The 15851-nt window shown below is 38.7% G+C and overlaps 1 long non-coding RNA gene across 1 annotated transcript in view; it reads left to right on the forward strand.

Annotated features, from left to right (window-relative positions):
• LOC144295701 (uncharacterized) overlaps positions 1-15851 on the forward strand; it is an 86574-nt gene that overhangs the window by 8630 nt on the left and 62093 nt on the right. Inside the window, exon 2 of the long non-coding RNA XR_013362786.1 lies at positions 8174-8205. This is a non-coding gene — a long non-coding RNA (uncharacterized LOC144295701). The remainder of the gene's footprint in view (positions 1-8173; positions 8206-15851) is intronic.

The raw sequence follows: 15851 nt of genomic DNA on the forward strand, positions 1-15851 counted from the left end.
CTGGGTTTGCATCCAGGCTTCTCTGCTTACTAATTGTGTGACTCTGGGAGAGTTACTTTTCTGTTCCTCCTTTTCCCCACCCAAAAAATGGGGATAATTATATATAGCACAGAGCTGTTCCGAGGATAGCAGAAGTTCATGCGTGAAGTGCTCAGAACAGTGTCTGCCAAATAGGAGGCACTTGACAACACAAGCCATGATTATTTTTATTTTTTTCCTTAAGGATGACAGAAGGATAAAAATATCTAGTCCTGATGGGGAAGTTGCATCACCTGCTGCTATTTCTGGAAACACGAAAGTTGTGGGTGGTCCCCTTGGTCACAATGTGTTTAGAGTACAAATGATGATACAGTGCAGGAGGTAGAGTTAGGACACCCTTTCTTATTTTAACATCCTTATTCTCTCTATGCTTTGATGATCTTTATTTTTATTTGATTTAAATTCCTCACAACATCTTTCCCTCTAGATACTGAATTGTGTTTCGACGTGGTTATTGTTAGGCCTGCCTCCCCGGAGGCGGCTGTGTATTAACTGCCACAGAGCATCCCCCTCGCACCTCCTTCATCGCTTCCTTCCAGCCTAATGCACAGGCTCCTCTCTCAGTCACCCTGTGTTTCTTTTTAGTATGCAGCCTTTCTCCCCTGCTGCTGAGAATGATATTCTGCTCTGACAGCCAGTCTCACGATTTTCTCCAAATCCTTCATTTAAAAACTCCCCTCATCCAAGAGACCTTTCCAGAATGAAAATGGTACCCTTAAGAAGAGAGCAAGTGCTGACCTGGAAAACTACTCTCTGCCTCAGACCTCATTTTTCTCATGCCCCACTCCATTCCTTGGAGCTTCCTAGGTCATATTTTGCCCATTTTTCTTTATCTTTTCCCATTTCCCTCATTAACCTTTCAATTTCTCTCGAATTGGTTCTCTGTCCATAATTGTATAGATCCTTATTTTCGACTGCGTTATGTTTACCCACATTTTCCATATAGTGAAATTGATTTTAGGGGGTGCATTCACTTGTTAAGAAAGCCACAAACTCCAGGCTGACTATATGGTTTTAATCAATGTTTTCATTGTGTACATAGTTTCTCTGTGGACCTCCTCTTATTCCTGTCAAGCAATCAACTATTTGTCAAGTGCCAGTTCTTGTAGGCACTGTTGCTTACCGTTCAACTTCATTAGTTTAACTAAAAAGGAAAACAATAGAGTAGTAACTGATGGCATCTTTGAGCAAGCAGATGACCTCTTATATAACTTATATTTTCATTCCTTGCAAACCAGAGGGTAAATTTAATCTAAAATTGTGTGGATTATGTTTTAGGACTAGATTCACATGAAGTATAAACCCTAAACCAGTTTAATTTCTATAATGATGAGCTCTGTCTTAGACATGCTTTTTCTCCCTAAGAAGCCATTGCTCCTCTGCTCTGTCCATGTAGCACCCTACTGGGGAAAGTTCTTCTAGGACCAGGTCCTACCCCAAAACAGTCAGCAGTGGAAATGTGACCATGATGGTCATTCTCTAGCTGAATAGAACAGTGGTCAAAATATGCCGGGTATTGCTCTCTCAGAAACTAAACGACAGGGAAATTACAGAGGCTGAAAGAAAATGATGTACACTACCATCAGTCAAACGACAATTTCAATGGAATATTTTTTCTTGGTAAGTTCCACTTTTCAGAGTCCCACCAGTTTTCTGGAGCAGCATATGCCCGGTTTGGGCTTTATGGGGTATTGCATTATTACATGGTGCAGTATTATGCGTTTTGGAGTCTCCTCAACTATATTTTTACCTTAAATCATCATTCATAGGTTGGTGCTTAAGCTGTTCACAATGGTTAAGTCAATAATAAGTTTTCAGTTTGACAAATACATTTAATTTTGCTTAAAGGTAAATGTACCAGACAGTTACATACTGTGCCTGAGCTCTGGATCCCTGTTGGGATGGAGGTTTGGTAGTGCTGTTTCCCGAGGTCTCTTTCTTCATCACAGTCTGCTCTTTGAGAATCCTCAAAGACCACACTTCTAGTGTGTAGTGAAAGGATTCACTGCCTGGGGTAACAATGAGGACTCCTCTGATGCCTGAGACCTTGGAAAACCCAGAAGGGAGGTCAGGGAAGTTCCCCCCATTGTAATTTCTGGTGTTGGCCATCTTCTAGACAACCATCAGAGTAGTTTCTGCCCTTGGACTTCACTTTGTTTTGTTTTTTACTCTCATATATCTTGTTGATTCTGCTCTTTCAAAAGGTTCAACTATTTTAAGAAATAAACACCAGAGAGGAGCAGAAACCATAGCCTGATGCCTTGGAAGTGTGTAAGTCCAAAAGCTTGTAAATTTAGGGCAGCAGGTCATAGAGACACTGCAACTGGAGCATATTTCTTTCTTCGGTGCAATATGCATTAATATTACATGGGCTATTTTCCCTTCTGTCTGTTTTACTTACTTTGAGGAGTAGCTTTGTAGTGACCTAGTACCCTAGTTACCATGTTCTAAAGACATTCTCCAGAGACCAAGGCTCTCTTTTCAGCACTTAGCACAGTTAGTCAGGTAGTATGTGTTGAACTCCTGCAAGTTAGAACATGCCAACAAAAATGATCCCCGGGCTCTCAGAGTCAGTGGTTTGAAACACTCTGGTACTGCCCACCTTGGGCTACTATGCTGGTACTTACGTGAAGGAGAACCCATGGGTTCTATAATTAAATATATTCCCTAATTCAGTGGGGAAAGAGAAAGAAAAACAGAGACAGGGGAATAGAGGTAGGTTTCCTTTTTTTTGTCCTCTTTTCACTTCCTCCCCAATCAGTGGCCACTTTGTAAGAGTGAGTGTCACCTCGCACCCAGCCTAGAATGTTCTGAAACTTTTGTCTAAAACTCTGTTTTTTGGGATCCCTGGGTGGCGCAGCGGTTTGGCGCCTGCCTTTGGCCCAGGGCGCGATCCTGGAGACCCGGGATCGAATCCCATGTCGGGCTCCCGGTGGACATGTGGAGCCTGCTTCTCCCTCTGCCTGTGTCTCTGCCTCTCTCTCTCTCTCTCACTCTCTCTGTGACTATCATAAATAAAAAAAATAAATAAATAAAAAATAAAAATAAATAAATAAATAAAATAATAAATAAAACTCTGTTTTTTAAAGAAAATATATGGGAAGACTTTTCATGTAACATATATGTATCCATTTATTAAAGGCTTCTGTGAGAGACCTCTGATACTAACATTTAATACTTCCTAGAAAAATATATTTTAACAGATGAAGAGTCTCACAGTTCTTTTGGTTCTGGTAATAAAACCGTTAGGTAAAAAATATACCAATCCCAAGTAGTTTTGGCATGGTTTCCTCTTCTCAGTGATTAACAGATATTTCTGTTATTTGTGTGAAAGCAGTGATTTCGAATGTAAAAATAACACAATATGGTATAAATTTCAGTTGTTAAATATGAAATTAAAGTCAGGTGTTTTCATGGCTGGTTCAAAGGATGTACTTCATTGGTTAGGTATATAAATATACTGATATTCAGACAACTCATCTATTGTAAAGACCCCTCTGCCTTTAAAATATTTTAAAATTTGTGTTTTTTACATGTATATTTTTAAAGATTATCTAAAAACAATGGTACCAAACACAAACAGCCAACTGTAAAGCGGTTTCAAATTATTTTTTTTAACATTTTTTTGTGTGTGTTTCTGTGAGAAATCTTTCTCATTTCTCTGAAAGCAGTATCCTGACCTACTAAGCTCTCTCCTATGTGTTACAGAAGCTGGAAACTATATTCTTCAGACACCATGGAACAATGTGTGCAAAAGCTCACATACACTTCTTTGTGGAAAGGCAATGGTGTGATGTAGCCAGGGCACAAAGGACTACTTGGGATTATAGGACTTCAATATGGCAGCACCAGGCATATTTTAAGTCCTTCATAGGTACTAACTCCTTTATTCCCAGAACAATTCTTTCTTAACAGATAAGGAAAGCATGGCATAAAGAGACTAATTTGCTCAAGGTGCCATGTAGAAGACAATAGATGAGTTTTCTTTTATGGTATCAGAGCCAGAAAATGCCTTTAAGATACCACAGAGTTTCTTCATTAAACCATCCTGAAGAACATAAAAATAAACAAACAAACAAATAAATAAATAAATAAATGTCGAGAATCATGGGTTTCCCTGTGAAAAGTCCTCAGACTGTAAATGTTAATTCTCTCCAAATTAATCTTTAAATTCAATTTAATTCCAATCAAAACCCCTTCAGGATTTTAAATAATGTTTTACAAGATGATTATTGTATCAAATTAGATTCACCTGGAAGATAATTTTTATCTGGAAGAAAAAATTCCCAAGGTATGCCATGAAATTTTTGAAAGAAATGGTAACTTTTACAATCAGATATTTAAAAATACTATAGTGATTAAAGCAATGTGGTAAAAAGGCAGGAGTGGACAAGTGATAAATAAAACAACAATGAAAGTCCAAAAATAGATGCATGCATATGAACAAATACGGCATTTAGGAGAAAAAAGGTAGATGTTTGCAAAATGATGTTGGGACATCTTATCCATTTTGAGAAAAATGAAGTTTGACAGTTATGTGCATGCAAAACACCTACCTAGAAGAAAATGCTATTAGTTATCATGAAAATATTAGAAGAAATAGTGAAGAATTAAAATTTTAGGGTAGACATAGAGGCTTCTCAGGAATATATTTTTAAAAAGAATATAGAAATCTCAGAATTTGGGGTGCCTGGGTGGCTCAGAGTCTGCCTTCAGCTCAGGTCATGATCCCAGAGTCCGGGGATTGAGTCCCAAACTGGGCTTTTTGCTCAGTAGGGAATCTGTTTCTCTCCCTCCCTCTGTCTTTCCCTCTGCTGATGATCACTCTCTCTCCTTCTCTCTCTGTCTCTCTCTCTGAAATAAGTTAAAAAAAAACTTTTTAAAAAATACAAATCTCAGAATTTATAGAGAAAAAATTAGAAAATTTGAGGTGCTTACACAAAGAGAAAATAAAACACCTTAAAGATGATCAAAGATAACAAAAGCAACGTAAACACTATAGGTGAAGAAAAACACATAACAATGGCTGAATAAAAAACACCAGACTGATGTTAACATGACCACATACCTCCAGTGACCCTTTTGGGCTGCCCTGGAAAGTGTCATACTGAAGCCATATTGCCCAAGCCAAGTAGTTCACTTATTTTTTTATATTTAGAAATCTCCAATATCTATTCCTTCTTTCTCATTTTTAACTAATGACCTTCCTATCTCTCTGAGAAAAAGAAATCCATCAGAATCAAACTGCCTTGTCCTCCCATTGAAGTATCTACTAGCCTACCCATTCTGCAAACGAGTTTGCTTTGTTGCACCTTGCTAAAAATGAACGAAGGATCTGTGCTCTTACCTAAGGCCAGAGTCTTATGTAAGATTTGGGCACCGTGTAATGTAGCTTCATACCCACCCAAGGACTGTATTTCTAGAATTGTCCTCTCTCTCCTACTTCCTAATTTAGATTCTCTATTGGCTCATTGCCAAAGCATGAAATCATCCTAGGAAAGTATCTCCCGTTTTATAAAAATAAAACAACCTTCCCTTGATCCTGTATCTTCCTCTAACAATGCCCCTTTCTCTGTTCCTCTCTAGAGCAAAATTCCTCAACAGTGGAGTTGGCACACTTTTCTCCTTCTCTTATTCTCTTCAGAGTCCAATCCATTTAGAATTTTGTCTCTCCACTAAAATCTCTTTTCTCAAAGTCAGCAAAGACCTTTACTTTGCCAAATACGGTATTTCTCCTAAATCCTAACTTATTCTATTTCTCTATCTCTTATGATCTGATCATGGAGTCTAACATGTCCTATCATAATCTATTGAAAAAAGCTGTCATGGAATGCAGCCCTATTTGAAATTGAGCTCAGAAGACCACTTGGGGATCAATCATGGGGTTTCAAAAAGAGAAATAATATAGCAGCTAATTGTTATGTAGCATGTACTATGCACTAGGCACTGTTCTAGGTGCTTCCCCTGTCTTCTGGGACTCTGCAGCTCCTGGATTTTCTCACACCTCACTGGTCACTTCTCAGGCTCCCAGGATAGGTCCTCCTCCAATCTCTTCCCCATGGATATTGGAGGCTTATGGCTTGGTCTTGGACAGCCTCACTTCCCTGCCCACACTGACTTCCACAGAGTTCCATGGCTTTAAATACCATCACACCCTGATGACTCATAGGCTCATGCCACCTCCAACCACCTCCCCCGTAAACTCCAGATTCCACCCCACTGCTATATATAGCAGTGAGATATTGAATAGTCTTCTCAAACCTACCATGTAAAAAGTGATTCCTTGCTTTCCCCTCTAGACTTCTCCATCTCAGCAAAGGGCTCCATCATTCACCTAGTGGTTAGGCTAAGTACCTTGGAGTTGTCTTTTCCCTTTTGTCTTCATATCCCACATCTGAACCATCAGCTTCTCTTTTCAGCTTTACATTCAAAATATATCCTTAATCTGGTGACTTCTCTTTACCCTTGGTGCCAAAACCCTGGTTTAGTCACCTCTTGCCTGGACGATGAAAATTAACTACTACGTGTTATGATGAACAACCACATGATCTTTCTATCACTTTTCTCAACACCCTCTTTCATACACACACACACACACACACACACACACACACACACACACACACACCAGAGTCTGTTCACCACAGATTACATCTCTGCCTTATAAAACAAACCCTGAATTGTTTCCATTCTCCCCAATAAAATGAAATCTATAGTCCATAGTTTACAAGGCCTAAATTTTCTAAACCCTGGCTGTCTCTATAGGCTGGTGTCTTATCTTCCTTCTTCTTTACATCCTCTAGCCACATTGGTCTTCTTATAGTCTCTGGAGCACTCCAATCATGCTCCTGCCTGATGCACATGCCCTGGCCTTTGTACATTCTATTTCCTCAGAGTGGATTTTTTTTTTTAAGATTTATTTATTTTTTCTTGAGAGAAGAGAGAGGGAGAGGCAGAGACACAGGCAGAGGGAGAAGCAGGCTCCATGCAGGGAGCCAGATGTGGGACTGGATCCCGTGTCTCCAGGATCAGGCCCTGGGCTGAAGGTGGCGCTAAACCTCTGAGCCACCAGGGCTGCCCGACTGGAATTTTTTTTTTTTTTTAAAGATTTATTTATTCAGAGAGAGCGCGAGAGAGGCAGAGACACAGGCAGAGGGAGAAGCAGGCATCATACAGAGAGCCTGATGTGGGACTTGATCCAGGGTCTCCAGGATCACACCCCGGGCTGCAGGCGGCGCTAAACCGCTGCGCCACCAGGGCTGCCCTGGAATGTTTTTAATCCAGATATTAGCTTATGTCAGTCCTTGTATGACCTTCCTGACTTCTCTATCTAAAATAGCACACTATATCATTCTACATCCCTTACCCTAATACATTTTTCTTTATAACATTTATATAGCATTATACCTATGTGCTATTCATTCCTTGTATATCTTCTACACAAAAGTACTAATTCCAAGAGATTAGAACTTTGTCTTACTCATAGCTGTATTCCTAATATCTAGAAAAATGTCTGGTACTAAGTGTTCAAATGAATATTTCTTGAATAAATAAAGTAATAAATAAAAGGCAAGCCATAATCTAGAAAAAAATATTTGCAGCACATAAACTACAAATTAATATTCAGAGTATTAACAATAAATGCAAAAAGACAACCTAATAGAACAATTTTTTAAATGATTGTAAATAGTAAAAACATTGAAGAAATCCAAGTAGTAATAATCATACAAAAAATGCTACAAACTTTACAAATAAACAGAAAAATATCAAAACAATGAGTTACCACTTCTACCACTTTCATAGTGACAAAATTTAAATGATTGACAATATCCATTAGTGGCTGATGTTTGTAGAAATGGATACAGCTGTAACTATTGGTGACAATATAAATGAGTAAAGGCTTTTATTTATTTTTTTTTTAGAGGGCAATTTGATATTATGAGCCACAGGTTTAATTACATATACTATTGACCTCACAATTTAACTTCTATGAATCTAAAAGTTACAGAGACTACTCACACAAGCCCAGAGCTATTCCAACACTATCTTATTTAACAAAAATCTAGAAATAATCTTAACATCCATTATTAGGAACAGTGGTTAACTTTTTTTTTTTTTTTTTTTTTTTTTACAGTGCTTAACTTTGTGATGGGAAATGGAATGGAGGTAAGAAATAAAGGTAGAGTCTTCAATTTTTATTTTATATAATTATGTGTTGTGTTGTTTTTAAAACAATGATGGAGTTTATGATTTTTTTTAGGATTTATTTATGTATTTGAGAGAGAGAGAGAGAACAGAGAGGGGGGAGGTGTATAGGGAGAGGAGAAAGAGAATCCCAAGCAGACTCCCCACTGAGCACAGAGCCCAACACGGAACTCAATCTCAGGACTCTGAGATCATGACCTGAGCTGAAATCAAGAGGCAACTGCTTAACCAAATGAGCTACCCAGGCACCCTTATGATTATTTTTGAAAGAGCTATGATAACTGGAAAATGTTTCATGGGTGAAAACTATGTCCAAGCCCAAGAGGCCCTTTAAATAGCTCTGAGGATGACGTTGTCAGTTATTTATTGTTATATAACAAATTCCAAAACTTAGTGCCTTGAAGTCATTTGTTACATTTCACAGTTTAGTGGGTCAGTGCTTGATTCTTCTGCTCCACACAGCACTGGCTGAGGTCCCTCAGATCTATTGGTGGATGGGCTGGCTCCTCAGAAGGGCCCAAGATGGTTTCATTCACAGGTCTGGCACCCCAAGGGGGATAGTTAGGAGATTGGGTTCAGCTAAAACTGGCAAGTGGATCACATGTACGTGGCCTCTCCAGCATGGCAGTCATAGAGTGGTAGAGTTCTTATGTGGAGCCAACACTCACAGAGACAGGATTAAGACTCAGGAAGTAGAAGTTGACAATGAGTTAAGGTTTAGGCTCAGAATGTGGCACAGTGTTAACATTTGCCAAATTTAATTGGTCAAAGCAGTCATAAAATCTGTGCATATTCAAGAATAGGGGCCGTAGACCCCCAACTCTCAAAAAGACAAGTGTCAAAATTTTGAGGCCATCCCAGATGAATTGAAGTGATAAGCCCTAGCTCTCTACTCATTCTCCATCTTTTTTTTTTTTTAAGATTTTATTTATTTATTCATGAGAGATACAGAGAGAGAGGGAGGCAGAGACACAGGCAGAGGGAGAAGCAGGCTCCATGCCAGGAGCCCAATGCAGGACTCTAGGATCACACCCGGGGCCAAAGGCAGGCACTAAACTGCTGGGCCACCCAGGGATCCCTCATTCTCCATCTTATACAACTTCCATTCATAGATTATTAGTTCTGACCTCAACCATGCCCTTTCTTTTGTTGGGTGAAACAGTGTGTTCAGTTTAACATAATCAGACAGAGAAACTCAATAGAAAAGCTGGAATCTCACTGGAGGTTGATGGTATAGATCTGACGAGAGTTACACATTTGAGAAGCAAAGTGTTTAGATAGTAAGAAAAACCTCAGGAGTGAAGGATATCACCCAATACATGCAGAGACAGGTCAAAGATGGATTAAGAACTGTACAAATTAGCAAGACCTTTGAAGGACCATAACAAATCAACACTGTGGTGATTATTTTCTCAATAGCTATGCTTAGAGAAGTTAGATTGTTGGTCTGAGCTAAGAAAGGTATAACCAAGGAGGATATGAAGGAATTCCAGGACCCCAGTGTTCTCTAGCAATTTCACATGTTAGTAATTATTTTCAACATATTGTGAACTTCTCAAAAACATGTAGGAAATGGGGAATGCTTATGTGCAGGTGGTCCAAGTGATCCACCATATTGTTGATTCTGCCCTGGAAAGAAGGTATAACACAGAGGGAGTTGATAACTTGAAACACAAGGGAGGATAATAGATATGGTTGGATTCAGTAATATTAGATGTTAAATGTTTAGGAACAGAGTCATTCTGTATCCAATAGAAGACCAAGGGTTCAGGAAGTAAGTTGCTCAAATTGAAAGGAGTGGTGGATAGGAGGTCAAAGGAGACATCAGCGAACCCTGAAATGGGGAGGTCTAATTTATTGAGTACCTGCTATATGCCAGTGGCTGTTCTAAATGCTTTAGATGTATCAATGCACTTAATCTTTGCAACAGTCTAATGGGGTACTGATGTTACATTCCAGATTTATAGATAAGGAAATTGAGGCATTAATGAAGTAATAGGCACAGACTAGCAATTTTCCCTTACTTACCCAAGAGGTAAGAGGATGATTATATTCAAACCTATGAAGCTGGTTCTAAAGCCCATTCTTAGCTTTTATCTCTATAGTCTCTATAGTCTCATGTTTCCTGTTATGATGACAAAATTTGGGACAGAGAAGATAAAACCAGATGTCAAAGGTGTCTGTATGTAAGTAGTTGACAGTATGAATTTAATTGTTTTTTTCCCCAAAATTTACATTCCTAGATTTAAATAAACTGAGAAAGAAAGCATGTGAATTCCAAAGTCTTATTTATTTCAAAATCAGCTATTTTCCTCTCTCTCCCTTCTATTTTCTCCTTCTCCCTTCCTTCCATCTTCCTTACAGTCTTCACACAACTGGACTATGCCACCCAAGGTTTCTTTTTTTTTAAGATTTTATTTATTTATTCATAAGAGACACAGAGAGAGAGGCAGGCAGAGACAGAGGCAGAGGGAGAGGCAGGCTCCATGCAGCGAGCCTGATGTGGGACTCCATCCCAGGATCACAGGATCATGGCCTGAGCTGAAGGCAGGCACTCAACCTCTGAGCCACCCAGGTGTCCCATCCTCCAAGTTTTCAATATGAAACCCTAGACATGACAGTCTTTTTGTCTAGTAGTATAAGCACAACCATGAACAACTTCAAATATGAACAGTCAATTTACTAAAGTAATCACTGAACAGATAATTCCTCATTAACGTTATGACACTCTCTCCTTTTATCCTCAGATGCTTTACTACCCTCATTTGAATTTAGAAAAGTAAAGAAAACTTTAAAAGCCTCTGATTCAATGCCTCATGTAAAAAGCTTTCTCTGTTCATACAGTAAAGGAATCCTTTTTTTCCCCTTATCTCAACTGTTGTCCCTCCAATGAAAATCATTTCTGATATTTTTAAGTCTAAAACACAAAAATCACCATAAAAATAATGAGAATTGAAACTCTCTATAGTGAAGAGAAAATGACAGCTGCCTTCAGCCTGAAGAGCTGGAGCAAGCAAAGACAGCAGGAGTCAAAATGCCAAGTGCATTAGACCAGCTTGGTCTTTCAGCTTTCAACCTATTCATCTAAAGTCACAATTGTGTCACCCGCTGGTCTTTACACACATTCACAGTCTGAGTGAAGAATTGTCACATATGGATAAAGAGGAGAGAAGCAGTTTTATCGTTTGTGTCAGGAACTTGTACATTACTCTCAATTAAGAGAGACCATGAGTTATTTTCAAATGCTACTTCAGTATATTCATAAGGGCTTTCGGCAGATCCATGTCCACTGGCTGATAGCCCTATCCGCCTCTACCATGTCCCCTGGTTCTGGAGCTAGAGGACATTTTCAAGCACTAACAGGGTGGTGGTAACTAATCAAGAAGACTTAGACTAGAAGCCTTCTGGTCTAAACAACTAAACAAAAATTGAGGATGGTGCTGAACTAGTCTTGTTGTGGAGAACAATTGTAATGCCTTCTATCACTTATTGCCAAAATATTCCCATTATGTAAAGATATGTATGACTTATTTCCACCATATAGTTGCTGAATAATTTCAGTTGTCTTTTTCTTCTTCTCCAGTAGGTTTTATCATTGGTAAGGAGCAACAATTGTGGCTTGTATGGTATTTATTTTCTATACACAATGCTTCTCTCAGATCTGCTCTATCTGCCAGGAGGATATCAATTCCTCTATATCAATTCCATAATTTGCACTTCCTCTGTTTACTTCCTAAGTCTGAGGACAGATTGACCCCATCAAGAATAGATAGTTATTCCCCAGCCATTGTTTAGTGAACAGATTATCAGAATTTTCCTCCTGGTATTTTAGTGCACTATTATTATATTTTTAACTTGGGAAGTTAAAACTAAAATGCAATTTTCCAGAACAATTTAGTGTACATGCACACACACGCGCACACACACACGACATAATAGAGTCTTAAAATAATTCATTTCAATTTCGATTTTTACTAAACCTTTATTGCATGATAGATACTGTGCTAGGTGCTAAGAATAATACAGAAATGAATAAGACCTGGCTCTGGCCTGGGAGACTGTACCCAGTGGTAAAGGAGACAGACAAGGACATAAATTACTCTAAAATGAGACAGTCTGTAATAAACATGACCCTGGGAGAATAAATAAAATATTCTAAGAGTGTCAATTATATACATAATTACAGGGGCATTAAATCACTAGGTCTACATGTTAAAGCTGTATAAATAGGAGTTTCAGCTAGACCATCTCTCAACACACAAATTTAGCACAGCTCTGTGTATTGGTTGACCTTTATTCCAAAAATTATCTTTGTAATGTGGTTTTTAAAGTTGATCTCAAATGTCCATTGATCTCTCTAGCTAAATTGGCGTTTCTCTCCTGAAATGTCATTTTCTTTGTTGCTCCTCACCTATTCTCCATCCCCCCCGGCCTTCTCTCTCTTCAATCCTTCTTTACCTATTTTTCCTCTTCATTCTATTATTCTACTTCCTCCTTGTTCACTCCCTCCTGTAGCTGCAAAGTTTTCCCAGACACAATGCTTTCCTCTCTCCTATTATTATCCAAGTGGTGGGAGAAGCAATTTTTTTTTGAAGGGAAAATGTTATCAAGAGAACAATAATCCCCCCTCAAGACAAAAAAATCTGTTCAATCTGGGATTGTATTGGTCCTTGGAAACAGGAGAAGTGAGCATCTTCCTCTAATTGTCCGTGGCTCTATTAACCAAGCTGCTGTTCTTTCTGTATAATGAGCAGTTGACAAAGGTAAGAAAAAGGACATGAACTAACTACTTTTGGCCAGCATGATGTGGGCATATGGTAGGAGAATATGTACTCAATTATTGGTAATTGAACCTCTTCTGGCAGGATAAGCATAGTAAATGTATGTAAGCACCCACTATTTCAGATTCTAGTTTTAGGGCTTATTTTTGTTGTTGTGGTTTGGTTTGGTTTGGTTTTTTATTGTGAGGGCTATAAGAGAGCCTGATCCTGGATTATCCCCTTTTCACAAAGAAAGTAAGAGGTTAATGTTCAGTAATATCAAGTGAACTGTAAATGTCTCTGAGAAACTGATACAGGCACCTTAGTCTCTGGGCTCCAAATCCAGTGCTCCTTACTTTGAAGCTAGCATCTAACCCCCTCGTACTAATGTGTAGAACTTGAAGGGACGTGTAGTTTTTAAAATTCATTTGATAATCACTTCATTTTATACTCTAAAATGCTCATGATTGAAAAGAATCATTAGGAATTCAAATATAACTTTTCCCCCTACTTTCTCATTCAAATTATGCTCTGCTGATCTCAATTAGGAGAAAAATATTGTAACTGTGGTTCACACTTGTAGTAGTGATGCTTCACCAACCAAGCATGAGATGGAAGTTCAAGAGACATCAGTGGAGAAAAGAGAGCTCTCCTCATTAATAAAAGCAATTAGCATGTCCCCAGCTGAGCACCAGCTAGCCCAGGGTGTTCTTGGTGCACTGAAGACAGCTCAGTGCAGTTTGTTAACTGGGCAAGCTACTCTTGGCAGGAAACTAAATGCTGTCATTGATTTTAATTGTTCTCTCTACTTTACAACTCCTGATTCACAGCCGATGGTGCTTAAGGGGAAGTTTGTTTTTGGAGAAAACTTCCAGTGCATCTAGCCCTCTGAGACAGCAATAGTTGTCTGCATTTTGAAAAATCAAAGTGGGGCGTTTAATTTCTCTAAATATTAGGGTAGACACTTTCATGCCCAGTGACTTATTTTGGACGAATCATGCCTGCTGGGGAATCACTGGTGGAAACAATCCTCAAGCCATTACTATCTTCCATCACATCTCTTAAAACGAGGTCCCGGGGTAGCGATCCTAGTGTAGGAAGGGAAGATATGGACATTCCACGTGAGATTAGGGATGAAATTCCTTTGACCACTGGGACCAAGGACTCCACATAGTTTGGAAAACTTCCAGCATTTGCGCTCATCTTTGCCTAACTTCCTCATTAACTTACCAGAGCAGGGTTTGGTCTGTTCCTTCAGAGGCTAAAAAAAGAACACATTCTGGTGTCTTTGTCTACTGATGAGTTCATTTTAAATGGATATGGCAATAAAAAGGGAGAGAAAAATATCATATCTGGCATAAACCCAGTCCTCGTGGGCAATTGGAACATGAGTCATCGCTTCCCAGAACACAGCTACCTCTAGAGAGCCTGCAATGGTGCAGGTGACCTAATGGCCATTTTAGTTGCTCAGAACTCAGCTCTTCTCTCTCTGCTGCTTATTTTTTCTCTGCCAATAAATAACTGACTTCTAACTCTTGAATTCAGCTTCTACTTTTAGTTTCTTAGTATTGCCATCTCTCTGGGTCTTCACTTTTCTATGCAACTTTAGTGAATTTTTGTCAGGTTCTGACTGTCCAGTATCCCACCCCTATCCACCTTCCTAATTATCTTAAATCTCTCTTCTAAGAAATTCTTGATTATGTGCCTTCTTGGTGGAGATCATGCCTCATTTCTATTGTGGAAATTAGGGGGTCCTACTCTTCTCTTTCCCTGACTTCGAGGACCTGGGGAGTAAGCACTGATTTAAATTTTGCCAATGTGATAATATCTTCTAAAATTTCAAATCTTGAGCAAATGATGGAGGAATTTGAAAGTGGTTAGAGGGCTTATTCATCTCAGCAGTAGTAGCATATGCAGTACATATTGTTTTTGTGCATGACTTTGGCTCTTGTTTATTTTCCTGACTCTGCATTTCCTATATATCTCTCTTTTTTTTTTTCTGTACTTCTTAGAGATGTCTTTCCAATAAATTCCTTTTTCTTATAAAACATTAAAATGTAAAAGCTACAAATACTGGGAAATTTTCTGCTTTGTTCACTGGAAATATTTAGTGCATCAAGCAGTGCCTGGCACAGAGTGAGCATTCAATGAATATTTATTAAGTAAATAAATGGAAGGATGGAATGCTAATTATTGTCACTTACAGTCAAGTTTCCATGATGCAATGTAGGAAAAGGAACTCAAGCAGAGCCCAGTGGTCTTTCTGAGTTAGGACAGTTTAGAATTCAGGAACTATTGGAGAAAGGGATGCTAGTACACAGGAAAAGCTATAAAGATCTTTAAGGGATATTTTTGAATCTTTGAGTTAAAGTTTGTCTGAGGACACATGGGATGAAATTCCATAAGGCTGGAGAAAGAAGCCCCCAAAAGGGGTAGGTTGACTAATTCCCCAAGTTCACACAGGTTTTTTCCCCCTACAGCCAGACTGGAAAGACCTTCTACTACATGGGGTGGAGTTCTCAGAAAGCTCCCATCTTAATACTTGGGCTAACTTATACCTAGAATAAAGACTAATCTGGACCATTGTAGCAAACATACAAGAAATTCTTGAAAAAATAAAATGATTTGCAGGTAACTGCTGTATGCCAGAAACAACACAGTTTAAAGGAATACAACAAAACTCACCACAAAAAAAACCCACAAATTTCACAATGTCTAACATAAAGAAATTATCATGAAGGAAAGAATGCAGGAGAATGTAAACTATAATTGGGAGGAAAAAGGCAATACAAAGAAACAGGATAGTGTTGTAATTAGCAGATAGGGTTTTAATACCTTTTATAAATA

This window comes from Canis aureus, chromosome 24, assembly GCF_053574225.1.
Source record: "Canis aureus isolate CA01 chromosome 24, VMU_Caureus_v.1.0, whole genome shotgun sequence".
In the NCBI taxonomy this organism is placed as follows: Eukaryota; Metazoa; Chordata; class Mammalia; order Carnivora; family Canidae; genus Canis; species Canis aureus.